Source organism: Schistocerca americana, chromosome 9 (genome assembly GCF_021461395.2).
Source record: "Schistocerca americana isolate TAMUIC-IGC-003095 chromosome 9, iqSchAmer2.1, whole genome shotgun sequence".
NCBI classification, from domain to species: Eukaryota; Metazoa; Arthropoda; class Insecta; order Orthoptera; family Acrididae; genus Schistocerca; species Schistocerca americana.
Window position 1 is genome coordinate 95,642,247 of NC_060127.1, and position 20,358 is coordinate 95,662,604.

The following is a 20,358-nucleotide window of genomic DNA, read 5'->3' on the forward strand; positions in this document are numbered from 1 at the left end:
TCGGACATGAGCGAGATCACAAGACCATCCACGACGTTCTTCAATACAGGAACGTGTCAGCACGATGGGTGCCCCGCTAACTGACCCCGACACACGTGGAACATCGCATGGCGTTCAGCCTGGAACAGCTCGTGCGTTACCATGAATCTGGCAATGACCTTCTGTCTCGGATTGTAACGGGGGACGAAACGTGGGTCCACCATTGCAAGCCCTAATCGAAGGCCGCGTCCATGGAGTGGAAACATCCGTCATCAGCTGTCCGAAAGAAGTTCAAAAGCACTCCGTCTGCAGGTAAAGTGCTACTCACCGCTTTCTGGGACGGCAAAGCAGTTTTGCTGCTGGACTTTCTGGAGGATGCAACCATCAATGATGCACGGTACTGTGCCACTCTGTCGAAATTGAAAGAGGTGATTCGGAAAAAGCAGCCAGGCCTTCTCAGATCTGGCGTTTTGCTGTTGGATGACAATGCGAGACCACACACGGCGACGGCAACGCAAAACCATATTGCAACTTTTGGTTGGGAGCTCCTACACCATCCGCCTTACAGTTCGGATCTCGCATCAAGTGACTTCCCTCTGTTGCCTGCTTTGAAGAAGACTCTCGGTGGAAGGCGCTTTGGCAGCAATGCTGACGTCAAACAAGCCGTTCAAAGCTTCTTCCGTACGCAACGCCCTGATTTTTTCCCGGAAGGCTTTTTCAAGCTTATAAAGCGGTATGACAAATGTCTCAATGTACTTGTAAATTATGTAGAAAAATAAAGATATGTCTTATCTTTAATGTCTCGTTCTCTTTTTTTTTTTCCTTTCACACACAACTCTGACCACAGTCGACAAGGAAAACTTATTTTCCAACTCCCCACGTAGAATGTTAGAAGTATCTCGTCAGATGAAGTCTTTTTACCTTCGCTGAGCGATTAGTTTAACGGAATACTCAAACTTAGGTATTAATTTCCTCCGGCACTCCTCTTACTCCACCAAAATCCTGAGGTTTCAGTTGTAATGCAGTATGAGTTTTCATGAACAGTTCCATTGCCACTTCTGGTGTAATAAGAGCAAACTTTCACCACTGCGTCGATTTCGGAAACCAATTAGTTTCATCGGGAATACAGCTGCGCCGACGCCAAAACAATTACCCGTCTCCAAGATGAGATTTCGCGAGGGAAGAGCGAGTGCCTTTAATTGGAGCTTTCACTTGCTCTACTTAAACGTCCCCGTAGTGGTCCCAAGTCCACTGCCTCCCGTCGACACTGAAAGAAAGAGGACCGCACGCGATACAATTTATCTTACTGTGGAGAAGACCGCTAAATGGCAATATAGCTGTGTTCCACAACACCCTCGCGAAGTGAGACGAAACAAGGAACAGGGTCCAGAATGAAATTTTCACTCTGCAGCGGAGTATGTACTGATACGAAACTTCCTGGTAGTTTAAAACTGTGTGCAGGACTGAGACTCGAACTCGGGATCTTTGGAAGGTAGGAGACAAGGTACTGCCGGAAATAAAGCTGTTAGGACGGGTAGTGAGTCGTGCTTGGGTAGCTCAGTTGGTAGAACACTTGCCTGCGAAAGGCAAAGGTTCCGAATTCGAGTCTCGGGCCGGCACACAGTTATAATATGCCAGGAAGTTTCATATCAGCGCACACTCCGCTGCTGAGTGAAACTCTCATTCTAGCGGATGTATTGTCACCGTCAACCGGATGTTTCAATCAGAAACTTCCAAGGCCATGTTTTCAACATATGTGAAAACAGAAAATTGTTAACTTATGTACGGGGCAAAAAACCTTACATTTTCTAACAAGCATCCGATTTTACAAGGGTATGTGTCTTACACGCGTGCACATACGACTTTTGGGTACTTTTTACAACTACGTTTAATCTGAGTTAACGACATTAATTTTATTTTGATTAGTGTCGTAAGCAACAACATGAAAAAGTATTTCCTCTCGTTTCGTTTCCCAAAGCGGGGAGGAGCAGGGCATAAAAGGTTATCAGAAATACCTCTGGGGTTTCAGCAGACAGCTACGTATCTACATCATACCTCACTTGCCACCTAACAGTGCGTGGGGAAGGGTACTTCTGGTACCATTAACTTGTCCCTCCTTCCCTGTTCCACTCGCGAACAGCGCGAGGGAACAATGATTATCAGTAAGCCTCTATATTAGCTCTCATTTCTCGAACTTTCGCGTCGTGGCCACTTCGAGAGATGTATGTGGAAGGAAGTAATATGCTGTACGATTATTATGAGAAATTTCTCTCTCGGAATTCCAACAGTAAACCTCTCCGTGATGCATAACGCCTCTCTTGTAACATCTGCCACGGGAGTAGTTAACACACTCGCGCCGACTGAACGATTCCGTAACGATAAGCGCGGTTCTTCGTTGCAGCTTCTCCATATCTCGTATCAGCCCTTCCTGGCAAGGATTCCAGACTGATGAACAATACTCAAGAATCGGTCGAACAAGTGCCTTGTAAGCCACTTATTTCGTGGTCTGTAAGATTCTTCCTCGGATTCTTAGTCTAGTATTCGTTGCGTTTGGTCATTCCTGGATAGTTACTCCTAGATATTTAACGGTAGACCTTTAGATATCAGTTTAATTTTTGTCAGAAGAAACCCAAAACCATGTTCTGAAATAGTGTCTTGTTTCCCCACTAGACAGTGCCACAAGTTCCTCCAAAAAATCGTAACACAACACACACACAAATGTCAAACTAACTTACGTAAATTCACCCGATGATGGAGGTTTGAACCTTTGAAACGCGTCGCGGAAATAAGTGGAACGGTGACTGGTAACAGTAAACTTGTTGTTTCATTTAATGTCAATAACAGTCACGGTAAAGCCTAACCTAAAATGTTCGCATTTAAAGAAATATAGTATGTATAAAGTGTAATAACCCGCATTAGAATCGGGGGATAGTTAGGTCACATGTACAGCAATAAATAAATAAAAAATCCTCTGAAGAAACTGAGCGAAACTGGTAGCGACCCGGTACGTTGGCAACTCTTGACGACAAACAGGGCGGCTGAAACTCCCGCTATGATTGCAGAGCACGCCAAGGCACGCGCCTGCCTCGATGACGTGATCTGGGCGACCACTTCTGCCGCCTTATCTTATCAACGGCAAATGTCTGTGCCGTGACCTCATCGACCTGTCACCACTGAATTACTCGACGGCCCAAGTCTCTTACCACGCAGGAATCCACCCAAACGCCGCCGGTCAATAACATTACGCAGATACCCTCACAGGGGGAGCGATCTAGGTGTGTGCTCGACTTTGTGAACCCACCTATACAATGGTAGGTTAGAGTTCTATGCATCACACCCTGTAGACATTCCCTCTTGTGTGCCCTCGGTTGCGAGTAATCGACGAAAAAGAATTTTTCGTGATACTCCCGAGCAGTGGTAGTCAACCTGGCACCTATTGTGCAACCTTTCATAATGGGCAGTGGGGTTTTTCAAATATTTTCTTTAGGTTTTCATAAATTATTGACAAAGTATTTGGTAAGCAGTTCTAATAATACGTTTTAACTTGCTGTAACTCTGCTGTATAATAAAGTTACTTCCCTACTTTATATTGTGGAACCGGTGGTGTGCTTAGAAAATTTTACTGCTAACGGATATACGAAAGTGGGTGGTAGGTAAAAAAGGCTGACTAGCCCCGCTCTAGAGCCTTGAAAACAAAACTGCTTTTGGGAACAGAGCTGTAGCCACGAGGCTGACATGATGACAATGTAAAAATCATAAAATATTCTTCACTTCTCAAGTAACGTTTTCAAACCGTGGAACTTGCTCAGATATACTAATAGAGATAACCTGATTATGGCTCTGAGCACTATGGGACTTAACTTCTGAGGTCATCAGTCCCCTAGAACTTAGAACTACTTAAACCTAACTAACCTAAAGACACCACACACATCCATGCCCAAGGCAGGATTCGAACCTGCGACCGTAGCGGTCGCGCGGTTCCAGACTGTAGCGCCTAGAACCGCTCGGCCACACCGGCCGGCTAACATTATTATTAAATTATTATTGTTGTTGTTGTTTTTGTTGTTGTCGTTTTTGTCTTCAGTCCAGAGACTGGTTTGATGCAGCTCTCCATGCTACTCTATCCTATGCAAGCCTCTTCATCTCCGGGTAACTACTGATCTCCTTCTACGATTTTTACTCTCCACGCTTGCCTCCAATACTAAATAACCAGAGTGTACATATCTCTTAAAGTGCGAAACATTAAAGCAGTTCCGTTCTGTACTTACCCATGTGTCTTTCAGTAATAAGCGAAACAATTAATGGTATAACCCACCTGAAACAAGGAGAGATTATTATTAGCAAAGACATTTAATGGTGGCGTTAACAACAGCAGTCATTGTATATGTAAAGAAACTGTCAGCCATTTCACTTAAACTGCTGCTCCGTCTATACCATTTTTTTGTCTATTTAACTTCTATTAGTTGGATGTTCGGTTTTATTCATTGGAATACAGCAAAGAACGTCTTTACTATACCTTCCATCTACTAGCCTGGCTACTTACCAGTCCCATCACCTATTCCATTACCATTAGTCATAAATGAGTCCTTCAGTTCCCGGAACCATTTATTTGTCCTGTTGTTATACCCAGTAATTCCTAATAGTCAAGTCTAGCTGACGGCACGCTTTAACACAACTCCATAACAGAACAGCGCTAATCAACTGACTGACCATCACGCCACGCCACACCACATTTATTTATTTATTTATTTATTTATTTCAGAGAAACATTCTTGTGCCTTCACAAATGCATGTGTGTTCCGTCGGACCATCAATCTGAGTTACCCGTGTTACTAATACCATCGTGAGTGAAAGTGGCTTCATCAAGAAGCAGTATTAATGAGATCACTCTGAGATTGGCAAAATTACCGTTGCCAACTTTCATCTCCTTCCAGAAGGTGTTAAATCCACTGTAAATGATTAAGGGCAGAGGCCTTGCATATGTCATCTACGCCATTCAGTGTTCTTGTTTCTGGAACAACGATACGTGCAGAAATTCTGCATGTGCTTGTTGAAGGACTATATTCTCCGAACTTAATAATGTCTTCTATTTAATCCGTACTGTTCATTGCACATAGAGGAGGTATGACTGCTGAGTACTACACAAGTCTCACGAATTTTAGTTAGAATGTGAGTAAACACTCTTGGAATCTGGTAGTCTGTGGTTAGGAAATCTAGTACCATATTCTCTACAAGCAGCAACAGCGTCTCTCTGACATTTCCCGTGCACAGCTGCCATATCGACAAATTCAACATCTGCAAATACATGCGCATGCTTAAGGGATACGTTATAATTGGCCGCAGCCACCATCATAATTGAAAAATTTAGTTATGTAATCTCAAGCACAATTCCACAACCTGAACTTAAAAAAAAAAAAAATCGATAAATAAGCACATACTAACTGGAGTACGGACACCAGAAATGAACCAACACCATTTTACGTAATCTGTCTCTCACCCAATGACTTCTGCAGATGGTAACTTATTATTTGGTGCCATTTTACTACTTTTAGATATGTGAAGAGTTAAATATGATCTGGTAAGTAATGTTATAATTTTAACTTTAACCTTTAAACAGAGTTTAGCATGACCAACCTGAAGTCACTATCGCGCACCCTCCTTGCGCATACTACTAGCGCCCCGTCTTGACAGAAGCGTTCCTTAATGCTAAAGGAATTTTATATTTTACTGATGCCTTTCGGCTATACTTTAACATACCTCTGCCACAACATGTAATCCAGTATGTCTGAATAATTTTTTGTATTCGTAACGAGATATGATAGTTGTCCATATTTTCTTCTGAAGACAAGATTTTTATAAACGTTGAAACCATGGTACAGGGGCTTTAAGGGGGACCATACTGGAATGTAGTAGATGGTTGGTTCCAATGGCTCTGAGCAGTATGGGACTTAACATCTATGGTCATCAGTCCCCTAACTAACCTAAGCACGTCACACAACACCCAGTCATCACGAGGCAGAGAAAGTCCCTGATCCCGCCGGGAATCGAACCCGGAAACCCGAGCGCGGGAAGTGAGAACGCTACCGCACGACCACGAGCTGCGGACGAATGTAGTAGACAAATGAGGTTTATCAGGTTGCCCTCCATTCACAGGCTGTTGCACGCAGCATCTGTCATTGACTTGTAAATAATAGATTACAGCTATCAGTCGCCCTTTTGAAATTTTATTGGCAGACTAGATATAAGGTAGAAACCAACCATTCTCAATGCACTATCATTTTTGATAAATTCATGTAATACCTGCTGGTCGGGCTTCATCCACAGTACACTGAATACTCATTCAATGGCTAGTTTCTAACTGATATCTAGATCTGCCAATAAAATTTCAAAAGGACGACTGATAGCTGAAATCCATTATTTACAAACGAGGTTTGTTGCATTGAATAAAGCGAACATCGAAGTTTTTATTGGTATTTTTATTGAAGACAATTACATCTTCACTGTGTAACTGGGATTTTCCCGAGGCAGCTCTGAAAGGAGTTGTTTTCGCTGTAACTCGGGCCGTGGTTATCTGAAGCATGAAATTAACAAATCATCCTGATCCTTACATATGTAATTTTAGTTCATCGTAGGATTTGCAAAAAACTTTTGGCGAAATTTTGGGTATTTGACAATGGCCATTTTTTGGACCCCTTTCTTATGCCCGACAAAATATTAAATATCAACATACAAAATTCGGCTACGATGAACTGAAGAGAATTCAGTTTGCTTCAAGGAAGACAATAAATCTTTAAAATCGGATGAAAATTGTAGCGTGGGCGACGACAACCATATCGAAAACTTTTTGTTGTTGTTGTTGTTGTTGTTGAGAAAAACGATTTACAGTTAGACAAGTATTTATCATATAAAAAAGGGACGAAGCTTGAAACTTATGGGATATCATCGATGCCTGGTTTTTAATACCTGTCCCGGCTAGTCGATTGCCGCTTTCTGCAACTTAGACCTTACAAGCCCTGATTTTCGCCCTAGAAGCCCTTTTCGTAGCTGAGCACATCGCCGATGGCGTCTCACAGAATCGGCGCATTTTAATTTGAAGAGTACTTTCCACGTGCCTTAATGCAGTATGGCCTACATTGAACAAACGTACGGCCAAATTTGAAGCAATGTTGACAATTTCGCTACGGCTGGATGTTATTTTTGGAGCGTATTTCCAAATGAGATTATTGAAACTTTCGACCACATTTTGAATAAAACGGCGCAAACGACGCTCCATAAAATCAGGTTTACTCAAAACGGTATGAACAGGATGATGGCATCGCCAACGACTTGTGGAAATGGCGCTTTGTGTTGTGTACGCTCGGCTAAAAAAAATTTAAAAAATGGTTCAATGGGTTCGAGCACTATGGATGACTGAGGTCATCAGTCGCCTATAACTTAGAACTACTTAAACCTAACTAACCTAAGGACATCACACACATCCATGCCCGAGGCAGGATTCTAACTTGCGACCGTAGCAATCGCGCGGTTCCGGATTGAAGCGCCTAGAACCGCTCGGCCAACGCGGCCGACCGCTCGGCTTCAAACGCTCACAGAATCGTTACTTTTGGAAGAACGAAATGAAATGACTGTGGCATTGATGGCCGGGAGGCCCCATCCCGCGAAGTTCGGCCGTAGAATTGCAAGTGTTACTTCAGTCGACGCCACATTGGGCGACTTGGGTACCGATGATGATGATGATGATGATGATGATGATGACCACGAAACTACACCCAGCCCACGAGCGGAGAAAATCTCCAACCCGGCCGGGAATCCAACCGGCGCATAATATTTTAGGGAATAATTTTTCAATGTATTCCGGGTGATCAAAAAGTCAGTATAAATTTGAAAACTGAATAAATCACGGAATAATGTACGTAGAGAGGTACAAATTGACTCTCATTCGTGGAATGAGATCGGTTTTTATTAGATCCAAAAAAATACAAAAGTTCAAAAAATATCCAACAGATGGCGCTTCATCTGATCAGAATAGCAATAATTAGCATAACAAAGTAAGACAAAGCAAAGATGATGATCTTTACAGAAAATACTCAATATGTCCACCATCATTCCTCAACAATATCTGTAATCGAGGAATAATGTTGTGAACAGCACTGTAAAGCATGTCCGGAGTTATGGTGAGGCATTGGCGTCGGATGTTGTCTTTCAGCATCCCTAGAAATCGGTCGATCACGATGCACTTGTGCCTTCAGGTAACCCAAAAGCCAATAATCGCACGGACTGAGGTCTGCCGGCCGAAGTGGCCGAGCGGTTCTAGGCGCTACAGTCTGGAACAGCGCGACCGATACGGTCGCAGGTTCGAATCCTGCCTTGGGGTTGGGTTGTTTGGAGGGAGAGACCAAACAGCGAGGTCATCGGTCTCATCGGATTAGGAAAGGACGGGGAAGAAAGTCGGCTGTGCCCTTTCAAAGGAACCATCCTGAATTTGCCTGGAACGATTTACGGAAATCACGGAAAACCTAAATCAGGATGGTCGGACACGGGATTGAACCTTCGACCTCCCGAATGCGAGTCCAGTGAGCTAACCACTGCGCCACCTCGCTCGGACCTCCCTTGGGCATGGATGTGTGTGGTGTCTTTAGGTTAGGTTAGATTTAAGTTGTTCTAAGTTCTAGGGGACCGATGACCTCAGAAGTTAAGTCCCATAGTGCTCAGAGCCATTTGAACCATTTGACTGAGGTCTGGGAACTTGGGAGGCCAAGCATGACGAAGGTGGCGGCTGAGCACACGATCACCAAACGACGCGCGCAAGAGATATTTCACGCGTCTAGCAATACTCGTTCTTTTGGTTCTAATAAAACCTTATGTCATTCCAGGCATGTGTGTCAATTTTTACCTCTCTATCTACATTATTACGTTGTTTATTAAGTTTTCAAATTTATACTGACTTTTTGATCACCCTGTATACATTACAACTCCGGAATAAAGATTGGAGTTTTTTCGACCATCACCCTGTCGTTCCCCCTTAATAAACTTTCCAATAGGCGACTGATTGGCTGTTTCCTACAAGGAGATTTCATTCTATGTTTGTCCCTCCAGCCATGTCCAAAATTTCACAATCAAATACTCATAATTTCTATAAACCTCGCGTATGTGTAAAGCAAGGTAAAAACTCTGACGATTGCCGCAACTCAGAAAAGGCTGGCAGTGACTCAAAAGCAGATATGTCCCAAGAGATCGTAAGCAGCAAACACGAAAGAACCGCCCACAGCTGCGGGCGCAGGAGGCAACAAAATGTCGCGCCGCCTCCGGGGCACTTCGATCCAACTTCCGGCTCCAGTAGCCTGACGAGTTTTCCTCGGCTCCAGTACCCGACCCCGGTGCCGGCGAGTTTCCTCGCTCGAGGTCATGGCCGCTCCAGACTCGCGGCCACGGCCAAACGCATAAATTACGGCTACTCCCGGTGTCTTCCGTGCCCTCGACGGGCGCGGCCTTTCGTCAGCTCAGCTCGGCAACGTCACATTCCCCTCACTGGCGAGCCGGCTCGAGTACGAATGTCAACCCAAGTCAAATACACTGAAGCGTCTAAGAAACTGGCATACGAATGCGTATTCAAAGACAGAGATATGTAAAGAGGCAGAATACGGCACCGAGGTCGGCGAAACCTATTTAATACAACAAGTTTGGTTTGGTTGTTTGGGGAAGGAGACCAGACAGCGAGGTCATCGGTCTCATCGGATTAGGGAAGGACGGGGAAGGAAGTCGGCCGTGCCCTTTTGAAAGGAACCATCCCGGCATTTGCCTGGAGCGATTTAGGGAAATCATGGAAAACCTAAATCAGGATAGCCGCACGAGGGATTGAACCGCCGTCCTTCCGAATGCAAGTCCAGTGTTTAACCACTGTGCCACCTCGCTCGGTCCGACAACAAGTTTCTGGCGCAGCTGTTAGATTGGTTACTGCCACTACAATGGCAAGTTATCAATATTTAAGCAACTTTGAACGTGGCGTTATAGTCGGCGCACGAGCGATGGGACACAGCATCTCGGAGGTAGCGATGAAGGGATTTTCTTGCACGACCATGTCGCGAGTGTATCGTGAATACCAGGAATCCAGTAAAACATCGAATCTCCGACATCGCTACGGCAGGGAAAAGATCCTGTAACGACGAGACCAACGACTAGTGAAGGGAATCGTTCAACGTGACAGAAGTTCAGTCCTTCCGAAAACTGCTGCAGATGTCAACGCTGGGCTATCAACAAGTGTCAACGAAACATCTTCGATATGAGCTTTCGGAGCCGAAGGCCAACTCGTGTACCTTTGACGACTACACGACACAAAGCTTTAAGCTTAGCCTGGGCCCATAACTACCGACATTGGGCTGTTGATGACTGTGACTGGTCAGACGGAGTTTCTTTCCAAATTGTAACGAGGGGATGGACGTGTACGGGTATGGAAACCACCTCATGAATCCATGGACCCTGCATGTCAGCAGGGGACTGTTCAAGCTGGTGGGGCCGTTGTAATGGGGTGGGACATGTGGAGATTGCAGTGATATGGGACCCCTAATACGTCTAGATACGACTCTGACAGGTGACACGTACATAAGCATGCTCTCTGGTCACCTGCATCCATTCATGTCTATTGTGCAATCCGACGGACTTTGGCAATTCCAGCAGGACAATGCGACACCCCCACACGTCCCTAACTGCTACAGAGTGGCTCCAGCAACACTCTTCCGAGTTAAACACTTTTGCTGGCCTCCAAACTCCCCAGACATTAACATTATGAGCATATGTGGGATGCCTTGCAATGTGCTTTTCAGAAGAGATCTCCATCGCTTGTACTCTTACGTATTTATAGACACCCCTGCAGGATTCATGGTGTCAACTCCCTCCAGCACTCAAATGGTTCAAATGGCTCTGAGCACTATGGGACTCAACTGCTGTGGTCATAAGTCCCCTAGAACTTAGAACTACTTAAATCTAACTAACCTAAGGACATCACACACATCCATGCCCTAGGCAGGATTCGAACCTGCGACCGTAGCGGTCGTGCGGTTCCAGACTGTAGCGCCTTTAACCGCTCGGCCACTCCGGCCGGCCCTCCAGCACTACTTCAGACATTAGTCGAGTCCATGCCACGCCGTGTTGCGGCACTTCTGCGTGCTCGCGGGGGCCCTACTCGATATTAGGCAGGTGCACCAGTTTCTTTGGTCTCTTCAGTGTAACTCAATGTAACCGTCAGCGGCAAGAACACGATTTCATCAATTTATAAGCGCAGTTACACGCCACCCACTTGGCACCCTGATGCCAGACGATTCAAATTATGCCCTAGTTTCCTTGGTGTAAAAATTATTATTATTTTTTAAGTGATGTCTCATTATTACAGAGATTATTACAGGTTTTCGAAGGAAACACCCCGGCATTTGTCTGAAGTGATTTAGAAAAATTACGGAAAACCTAAATTACGATGGTCGGAAGCGGGTTTGAACCGTCGTCCTCCCGAGTGCGAGACCTGTGTGGTAACCACTGCGCCACCTCGCTCGGTCACCTATCATCTTGTTGACGTTTTTTCTTATTGGTTGCTAATTATTATCGGGTTTTCAGTCTTAAGCTTACTGCAGTTAAAGACGGGTTTTCCCCAGAACCGATTCGCTTTTTAGTGAGAAAGGATCTCCTGTGGTTCTTCTAGAAATGATGTAGACATGAAGTAGGTACACATTTTGGTATTTATAGATTAAAAACAGTATACCTTTCTAAAATTGGCGCACTATTTACTCACGGTGTTTTTGCCCCCTGTAAAGTATTTTGAACTCCTGTGCCTTTTCTCTTTGTTAGCTGAGATTGAAATCGAGAAAAACGTTGCTGCCATTCACTACTGGCAAGGTTTTTACCTTTTATCAACCTTTTGTTAAACTGCATTTGCGGTTTTTTTAAATACCACTTCACCTCACTTTCGTCACTTCACAAGAGAAACAGTACTGTAGTTTTCACGCGTTCCGCACTCACACTCGTTATGTTTATCTATTTGCTTTCTGTGTAGGTTGTGAGTATTGCCAACTTTCTGAGTAATTTTTTTAGGTGTGTGTATATTGCATTCACCGTTGGCGCAGGGGTTAGGGTACAGAACAGTAATCAGAGGATTGTGGGTTTGACTCGCTCGGACAAAACCTTTTTTGTTCTTCACTTACACTGCAAATAAACAAATAATGCTATAATGCTGAATATAGTGTATATATTGATATTTTCATAAATGGGATAAAAAAGGCATAGAAAAATTTGGCATTCCACATAAATTTCCAGGAAAGGACTGTAAGGCGTTCACATAAACTTTGTATACAATATTACTTTTATTATTTGAAAATTAATTATTTACACGTGCTGGAGTAATATTCATAGAAGAAACAGGGAAGCAGGAATTTTGTTGCCATCCTGTACACGTTATAAACGACGTATTTTTACAATAATCTGGTTGTTTTGCAGTTTCTATAGAAAAACAAACTCTGTTTACATTCACAAAAGATTCTCTCTAGTTGCAGCGTTAGGCAGCAAACCAAGCAAAATATTGACGAGGATAGCTTGTGAGGTAGAATGGGATGTATTTTGATTCAGTCTTCTCTCTCTCTCTCGGTGAAATAAAAGCAGATTTTAATCTCTGATCAAATTATTTCCACGGCCATAAAAATAGACATCGCCGGGTTTCACTACGGAAATGCATTTGCGGGGAATCACTGGAGTACTGCACGACGACAACCCTTCTGCATCTCGAAATATCTCGTCGTATAATTGTGGATATTTTTGTCCTGCCCACGAGTCAATTACCAGAGGAAATTTGTTCTCCTGCACGAAGGCTTCATCACATCAGTCACAATTCTTTCGTGTAAGGCTGGTATAAGTTTCCCACATTTTTATGGAGTAATGACATTCTTGTATTTTGCCGCGTACTCATTCATCGTTTTTTGACTCCTCGGTCCAAACGAGACAGTGGCAATAATTTTGCAGAAATGGTCTTAGCATATTGTGCTGTATATGAGTGTGTTATTTTGTTCACATTTCGGTTTATTTGCAGTGTAAAAAATTTAAATGAAAAAGAAAAATTGGTTTCCCCACAGAGACTGGAAGCTACGACCCTCGGATTACCGTTCTCTACTCTTTCGGTTGCGCCAACCTCTGCCTCGCCACTACGTTATCATAAATGGCTGATGTCTCGCTCCGCCGAATTTTTTTTTTTCCTTACACGCAAGGCCATTTGGAGCTCCTACTTCTACAACTTTCATTTCTGGTCAAGCCACGCACATACCATAAATTTGGACGAAATTGGTGATGACCAAAGGGTTCGGTCACATTGTGAGAATGAGGGCTGAAGGATGTGTGACATTAAGTAGTGACCGCCTGCTGCAGTGTCAACAGACAGGAGTCTGTCACAGGACAGAATGTTCCATATCTCAATAAATATTTGTTTCCGGACAAACGTTTATGGGCATTTTTTCCTCTAGACTGCACCAATACAATCTCCAGTTAGAAAACATAACGTCTTCTTTAAACACTCTGTACAACGAACACGAAACCAAGAGATACTAAAATAGCACAAACATAAGAGATTGCTTACGCAAGTGCGCATCTAAGGTTGCAGCAATGTATTATTTTTATGTACTTGTGCGACTGGATCAGATAATGCAATGCTGTATAAAACAATGTTCTGAGTTTCCACACAGCTCTAATTTCATCTCTGCGAATCCTCTCTCTCCCGTCCTTTATGTTCCTTCTTCGCAGTTCGGTTCAGTGTCTGTACTTCCCACCTATCGTGTTCTTTATCTGTACGTATTTCAGTCAAAATTTCCGGGGCACTTACACGGGCTTTTTCTAGATTTTTTTGAGTAGCTGAATCCGGGATCCAGGGTAACGTTTTCTGCCGTTGAGTGATAATATTTTGTGTGTAAGTCTTGTTACTGGGAGTCCCTGCATGTGTGATTCCATTTTAAACTTCTTTTTCGCATGTCTTGCTGATAGGTCATTTTTTTTCATTTTGTCCAGGATTTTAGTCTCTAGCAATCTTCCTTTCTGTGTAGGCAGATACCCCATCTTATAATTTTGCGTTCTTCTTTCACGAAGTTTTCGTTATCCTTTCAATGTGAAGCGACACACGGCATTTCTGGTTCGATAAATCTCTTTTACTGCGTGGTTTTTATAGGAGGGAAGAGAGAGTTTTTTTTCTTGTAGGTGTTACTGCGGAGGCACTCCTGAGTTTCTGTAGGCGAACAACTTCAAAGATCTCGCCCAAGTACATTAAACGCTGACTCTTTCGATGTGACCACACTTTGTGGATAATTTTTGGATGTCAAGTTCTGTGTACGTAAATTCGATTTTTCCGAAGAAAACTGGTGATTTAGCTTTTTCACCGCGTCGTTTGAGGGTTCCTGTTCTGTGTTTGTTTCTATTGGTCCTTTCATTTGTTATTATGGTCAAGTGGTCTGTAAAGGCTAGGTAATCATTTTGATACCATCTTCCTGTCGTCCAAGTGGTATGGATTTCCAGTAGTTTGGAATTTTCAATACTTGTACACATTCTAGAATGACTTACAGCTTCCAGCGTTCGCTTTGTATATGATCCAAAAGTAGAAGAAATTTTAGAAAAAAATTGACGGAGAAAAAAAATTATGCACTGATCGAAAAAGATCTAATCTCGGAGGAGTAATTATGCATCATAAACGAAAGTTCGTAGGCTTGTTTATAAATCTGAAAGATGGTGTCTATTCAAATTTCCTGCCAGTCGCATTAAAGTGCCGCCAGTAGCGCCACAATGAGGATGCAAATCAGTTTTGCTTTAAACACACGCCGTAACGGTTATGAGAGATAGTTAACTTTGAGACTGGACGTGGTGAGTTGATGTTAGTCAAGAAAGCCTTTCAGGCGCCATTATCACCACCTCACTGAGGTTGACTGAGGTAGTGTAATAGGGTTACGATAAGCTGGATGTGCCTTCAGTTATACTGCAGAAGGACTTCGCAGCAATGTAGCAGCTGCACATGATTGCTAGTAGCAGACCATCGTGGTCGGCCTACGGCTCTGGCGTCTGCAGCAGCAATTTAGGCACCAGTTGGCACCACAGTGACACAACGAACCTTTATAAATTGATTACTTCAACGGCAGTTCGGAGCCAGACGTGGATTCCACTGATCTCAAACCACCACATTTGCGACTTCAGTGGTGTCAAGCGAGAGCTCACTGGAGGGTAGAAGGACGTAGGTTGTGTTTTCTGATGAAAGCTGGTTCTCGCTGGTCGGTGGCGATGATGCTTTTGTGTTGGTTAGGAGGCCAGCAGTTCCTGCAACCAACCTGTCTGAATACCAGACACAGTGGACCTACACTTGGGGATATGGTGTACGGTGCGATTTCTTATGGCAACAGCAGCAGTTTCGTGGCTATCCCAAGCACCCTGGCTGCAAATCTGTACCTGAGTCTGGTGATTCAACCTGTTGCGCTGCTATTCATGAACAGCATTGGAGGGCGTGTTTTCCAACAGAATAACGCTCGTCCACATGCCGCTGTTGTAGCCCGACACGCTCTACACACTATAGACGTGCTGCTTTGGTCTGCTCGATCACCAGATCTGTCACCAATAGAGCACATATGGGGCATCATCGGACAACTCCAGCGTCATCCACAAACAGCATTAACCGTCCCTGTACTGACCGACCGAGTGCAACGTGCATGAACTCCGCCCCACAAACTGACATCCAGCACCTGCCCATCACAAGCACGCACATTTGTAAACCTCCCTCACAGGCCATGAAGGCCCAAAGGTACCGACTGGCCGCCGTGTCATCCTCAGCCCACAGGCGTCACTGGATGCGGATATGGAAGGTCAAGTGGTCAGCACACCGCTCTCCCGGCCATATGTCAGTTTCCGAGACCGAAGCCGCTACTTCTCAATCAAGTAGCTCCTCAGTTTGCCTTACATGGGCTGCGTGCACCCCGCTTGCCAACAGCGCTCGGCAGACCGAATGGTCACCCATCCCAGTGCTAGCCCAGCCTGTCAGCGCTTAACTTCGGTGATCTGACGGGAACCGGTGTTACCACTACGACAAGGCCGTTGGAAACGAACGGTTACATTTTCAATGGCTTATCTAGAGCTCACATTAACCTGGGATCTTGGAATGTTAATCACTTAAATACGTTACCTGGACAAATGTATTCCTGAAATTTCATTACTCCACTTTTTTCAGTGTCGCGATGTTTTGTCGTCAGTATTTATAAATAATTCCCTATACTAAAATATTTTAATTGTGTTTTACTGGGATGAACTGATTCTGTTCTCAGCGGGACGTGGGGAACCGCAAGCGTATCCAAAGACTTGGAAGTTCAGCGTTCGACTAAAGCATCACGCACGAGTCTAGACCATCAGGAGGTTGTATCCGGCGCGTATCAGAAATGGCTCTATCAAGGAGGCGCTGCCCGACGGCTTATAGCGCTCCGTTTAGCCAGTGCTCATTTCGGGCACTAAAGTGGACGGATAATTTCTTCCGGGGGCGTGAGAGCGTGTATGCTTAGTAGAGAAGCGTGGCTCATTATGCGAAGTGGTGGAGCAGCCTGATGGAGGAAATTGCAGGCCTTAATGAAATGGCCGACAGATCGCCGTGTTAACTCGACGCATTACGTTTACTGCCTGTTTCGCGTGACCAGGACATACCCCTTCCACACGCCCTACCTAACCGCATTACGACCACTGGCGTAAATACACCTCGACACGTGCCTTATGAGACCACGAGGGGCACCGGCAAACTGCCCTTTGCGTATATGCGATGCGAGGAACCAAGTCATAGCGGTAATATCAGACGACTTATTTTTGAGGTGATACACTGATCATCCCAAACATGGTGACTACTGCCCGCCGCGAAATTGATGGCACTGCGCGCGCGTCACGCAACGAGGAAAGTACCGACAGGGTGGTTATACATAATTTAAAATGCCGCTACTCACAGGCGTCCAGTGTGGGCTGTAATTATCGTATGGCAGCGAAACTTGGTACACACGCTAATGCGTTAACGCAGAACTGATTAACACAAGAGAAAAAATATATACAGGGTGATTCAAAAAGAATACCACAACTTTAGGAATTTAAAACTTTGCAACGACAAAAGGCAGAGCTAAGCACTATCTGTCGGCGAATTAAGGGAGCTATAAAGTTTCATCTAGTTGTACATTTGTTCGCTTGAGGCGCTGTTGACTAGGCGTCAGCGTCAGTTGATGCTAAGATGGCGACCGCTCAACAGAAAGCTTTTTGTGTTATTGAGTACGGCAGAAGTGAATCGACGACAGTTGTTCAGCGTGCATTTCGAACGAAGTATGGTGTTAAACCTCCTGATAGGTAGTGTATTAAACGTTGGTATAAACAGTTTACAGAGAATGGGCGTTTGTGCAAAGCGAAAAGTTCTGGACGGCCGAGAACGAGTGATGAAAATGTAGCACGCATCCAGCAAGCATTTGTTCGCAGCCCAGGAAAATCGACTCGCAGAGCTAGCAGAGAGCTGCAAATTCCACAATCAACTGGATGGAGCGCCACCACATTGGCACTTATCTGTCCGTAACTACCCGAGGCGATGGATCGGCCGCCAGGCAGCCCGTGACAGAGCAATTCATCACTGGCCTCCAAGAAGCCCTGATCTTACCCCCTGCGATTTTTTCTTATGGGGGTATGTTAAGGATATGGTGTTTCGGCCACCTCTCCCAGCCACCATTGATGATTTGAAATGAGAAATAACAGCAGCTATCCAAACTGTTACGCCTGATATGCTACAGAGAGTGTGGAACGAGTTGGAGTATCGGGTTGATATTGCTCGAGTGTCTGGAGGGGCCATATTGAACATCTCTGAACTTGTTTTTGAGTGAAAAAAACTTTTTAAATACTCTTTGTAATGATGTATAACAGAAGGTTATATTATGTTTCTCTCATTAAATACACATTTTTAAAGTTGTGGTATTCTTTTTGAATCACCCTGTAGTTCCGATTTTGGCCACCAGGTGCACATCTGGCGCTGTACAGCTTCTCGTTGACGTCTCTGGTCGACTCAACAACTGTATAAGCAGCAGTTAATAATAAAAACGACAACATGCCTTTCCACTTGCTTCACCGTTTCTGCCACGTCCCGTTCGTAATTCATTAAATATGGAAACATTCCTGTACGCTTTTCATTCATTCACAGCGCCAGATTTGCACCTAGTAGCCAAATTTGGAACTAATTTTTTTTCATCGTAAATCGGTTCCGAATCAGCTCATTAGAATATTTACCAAGTTTCGCTGTCATGCAACAATTACAGCCCACACACTCTCTAAGTTGCTTCACTTTAATTACAACCATCAAGTACCTATTTAGGCTGAGGAGAAATGACTGGGGAATTATTCTGGCGACGATAGGGATCGCAAATGGGGAAATCCGCTAACATAAGCGCCTTAGGCTAACGGCAGGTTGTTATGGACCGCAGCCTGGATACGAGCATCTCCGAAAAAGCGAATCTTCATTAGTTACAACTGTTATTCATTGTTAAAGCATCACTTGATGCTCAGATTAACAAACTGTTCTCTTGCAGTACATTGTTCCACCTTTAAATGAACATGTCCATCAAAAACTGCAACTATCGCGGTGGTCCTACACTACGAGGGTAATCCCAAAAGTAAGGTCTCCTATTTCTTATAAGTACATAGACCTGTTTATTTCTACAATGGTTTACATCAGTTTACAGCTTGAACATTTAGCTATTTTTCAACAATCACCATTTCTGTCGATGCATTTTTGCAGACGCCGTGGCAGTTTTTGTATGCCCATGTCGTACCAGCTCGCCGCCATGCTGTTCAGAAAGTTACAACCTCTTCTTTCACTTCGTCGTCGGAGCTGAATCGCTGGGACCACAATTAACGCTGACACGTACTGTGAGATTCTGAAAAAACTCAAACGGGCAATTCAGAACCGGAGAAGAGGAATGTTGAGCTAGGGCGTACACACTCTCCATGATAACGCTCGCCCACACATCGCTTGGCAAACCGTTGCTGTCCTGCAACAGTTTCAGTGGAACTTAATCACCCACCCACCCTATAGCCCTGACTTGGCGCCCAGTTCCCTAGTTTAAAAGAACATTTGGCCGGAGAGCAATTCAACTCCGACGACGAGGTGAAAGAAGAGGTTCATAACTTTCTGCTAAATATAGTACAAACTCTGGAGGGCACATAATACAAACAGACACTCAATCGCAAATTTGAGGTTGTGCTTTAACTCGTTCGTATGTGGATCGAGAAAATACATTAAATTATAGTAATGAATATTAAAGAGAGATCAATTAAGTTTACGGATTGGTAAAATATGTTTCATACAAAGTCTGGGCGCTTCAGCATAGCTTTTTTCTGTTTAAGGTCCGTTCATGTATTTTACAGCGTGTTTCTTCTCTCTGCGTTTTCTTTCGGACTTCGTAATAAGACAGCACCCGAAGACGGCGGTGCATCGATCTCGACAACATTTTGCTTAGTAGTACGGAACCTTTTGCCATTCCGTCACCCAACAATCGTACAATGAAAAAAAAACATTAGTAATAACAGTATAAACACAAATTATGACAATTACATTGAGACCTGCATTATGCAATTACAGGTGCCGATTGGGTGCAACTCGTGAATGTATTAATACAGTAATGTAGTATTAATGGTGGTGTGCCAAAATACGTCCGACCTGGAGAAGACCTATAAAACAAAATGTGCCTCTTATTCTGCCAATAATCTGACGATCAAAAATCTTCAAATGTTTCCAGCGGATGCATACAATATTTATACAGCCGTAGACTACATCTATGGCTCAAATTATTTCTTTATTTCATTACTTATAATTACGTTTTCTGCTAATAAAAGTTCAGCATGCATATGTGCCTCTAAATGCTCCGTCCCTTATGACCTCGAGCGATGGTAGATGGTAGATTAATTTTGTTAGGGAGTTAAGTTACAAATTAAAATAAAAAACACCCTTGCCTCCCGATTTTCTACGTATCCGCGACTAGAGAGTGAGAAGGAAATGGTGTCATTCCCTCCGTACAATAGTAGTTTTGAGCCAGGTTAATTTTATTTCAGAATAATTATAGGTGGTCACGATGATAACTGATCATTAGAGACGCTTCTTGCGTTTAATGACGACGCCATAGACGCAGGAATACAGCTCTGGAATTAATTTCAAAATGAAGAGAATAAGTAGTTATTTTCAATTAGTAGGTCAAATTTGAGCTGCTCTCACTGTTTTGATTGTGTTGTGGCCTTTCCTGTTCATTTGCATCCCCATGATAAGCTTTAAGCAGGATGGAGACAGACGCTTCCGAGATTACAAGGAACGCCAGACATTCCTTTGGG

At 43.9% G+C, this 20,358-nt stretch overlaps 1 protein-coding gene and 1 long non-coding RNA gene across 2 annotated transcripts in view; both read right to left on the reverse strand.

Annotated features, from left to right (window-relative positions):
• Positions 1-4,295, reverse strand: part of LOC124550609 — a 124,114-nt gene extending 119,819 nt beyond the window's left edge. The window contains exon 1 of the long non-coding RNA XR_006967726.1: positions 4,248-4,295. This is a non-coding gene — a long non-coding RNA (uncharacterized LOC124550609). The remainder of the gene's footprint in view (positions 1-4,247) is intronic.
• LOC124550607 (alpha-actinin, sarcomeric) overlaps positions 1-20,358 on the reverse strand; it is a 470,999-nt gene that overhangs the window by 304,015 nt on the left and 146,626 nt on the right. The gene's annotated exons all lie outside the window — the stretch shown is intronic.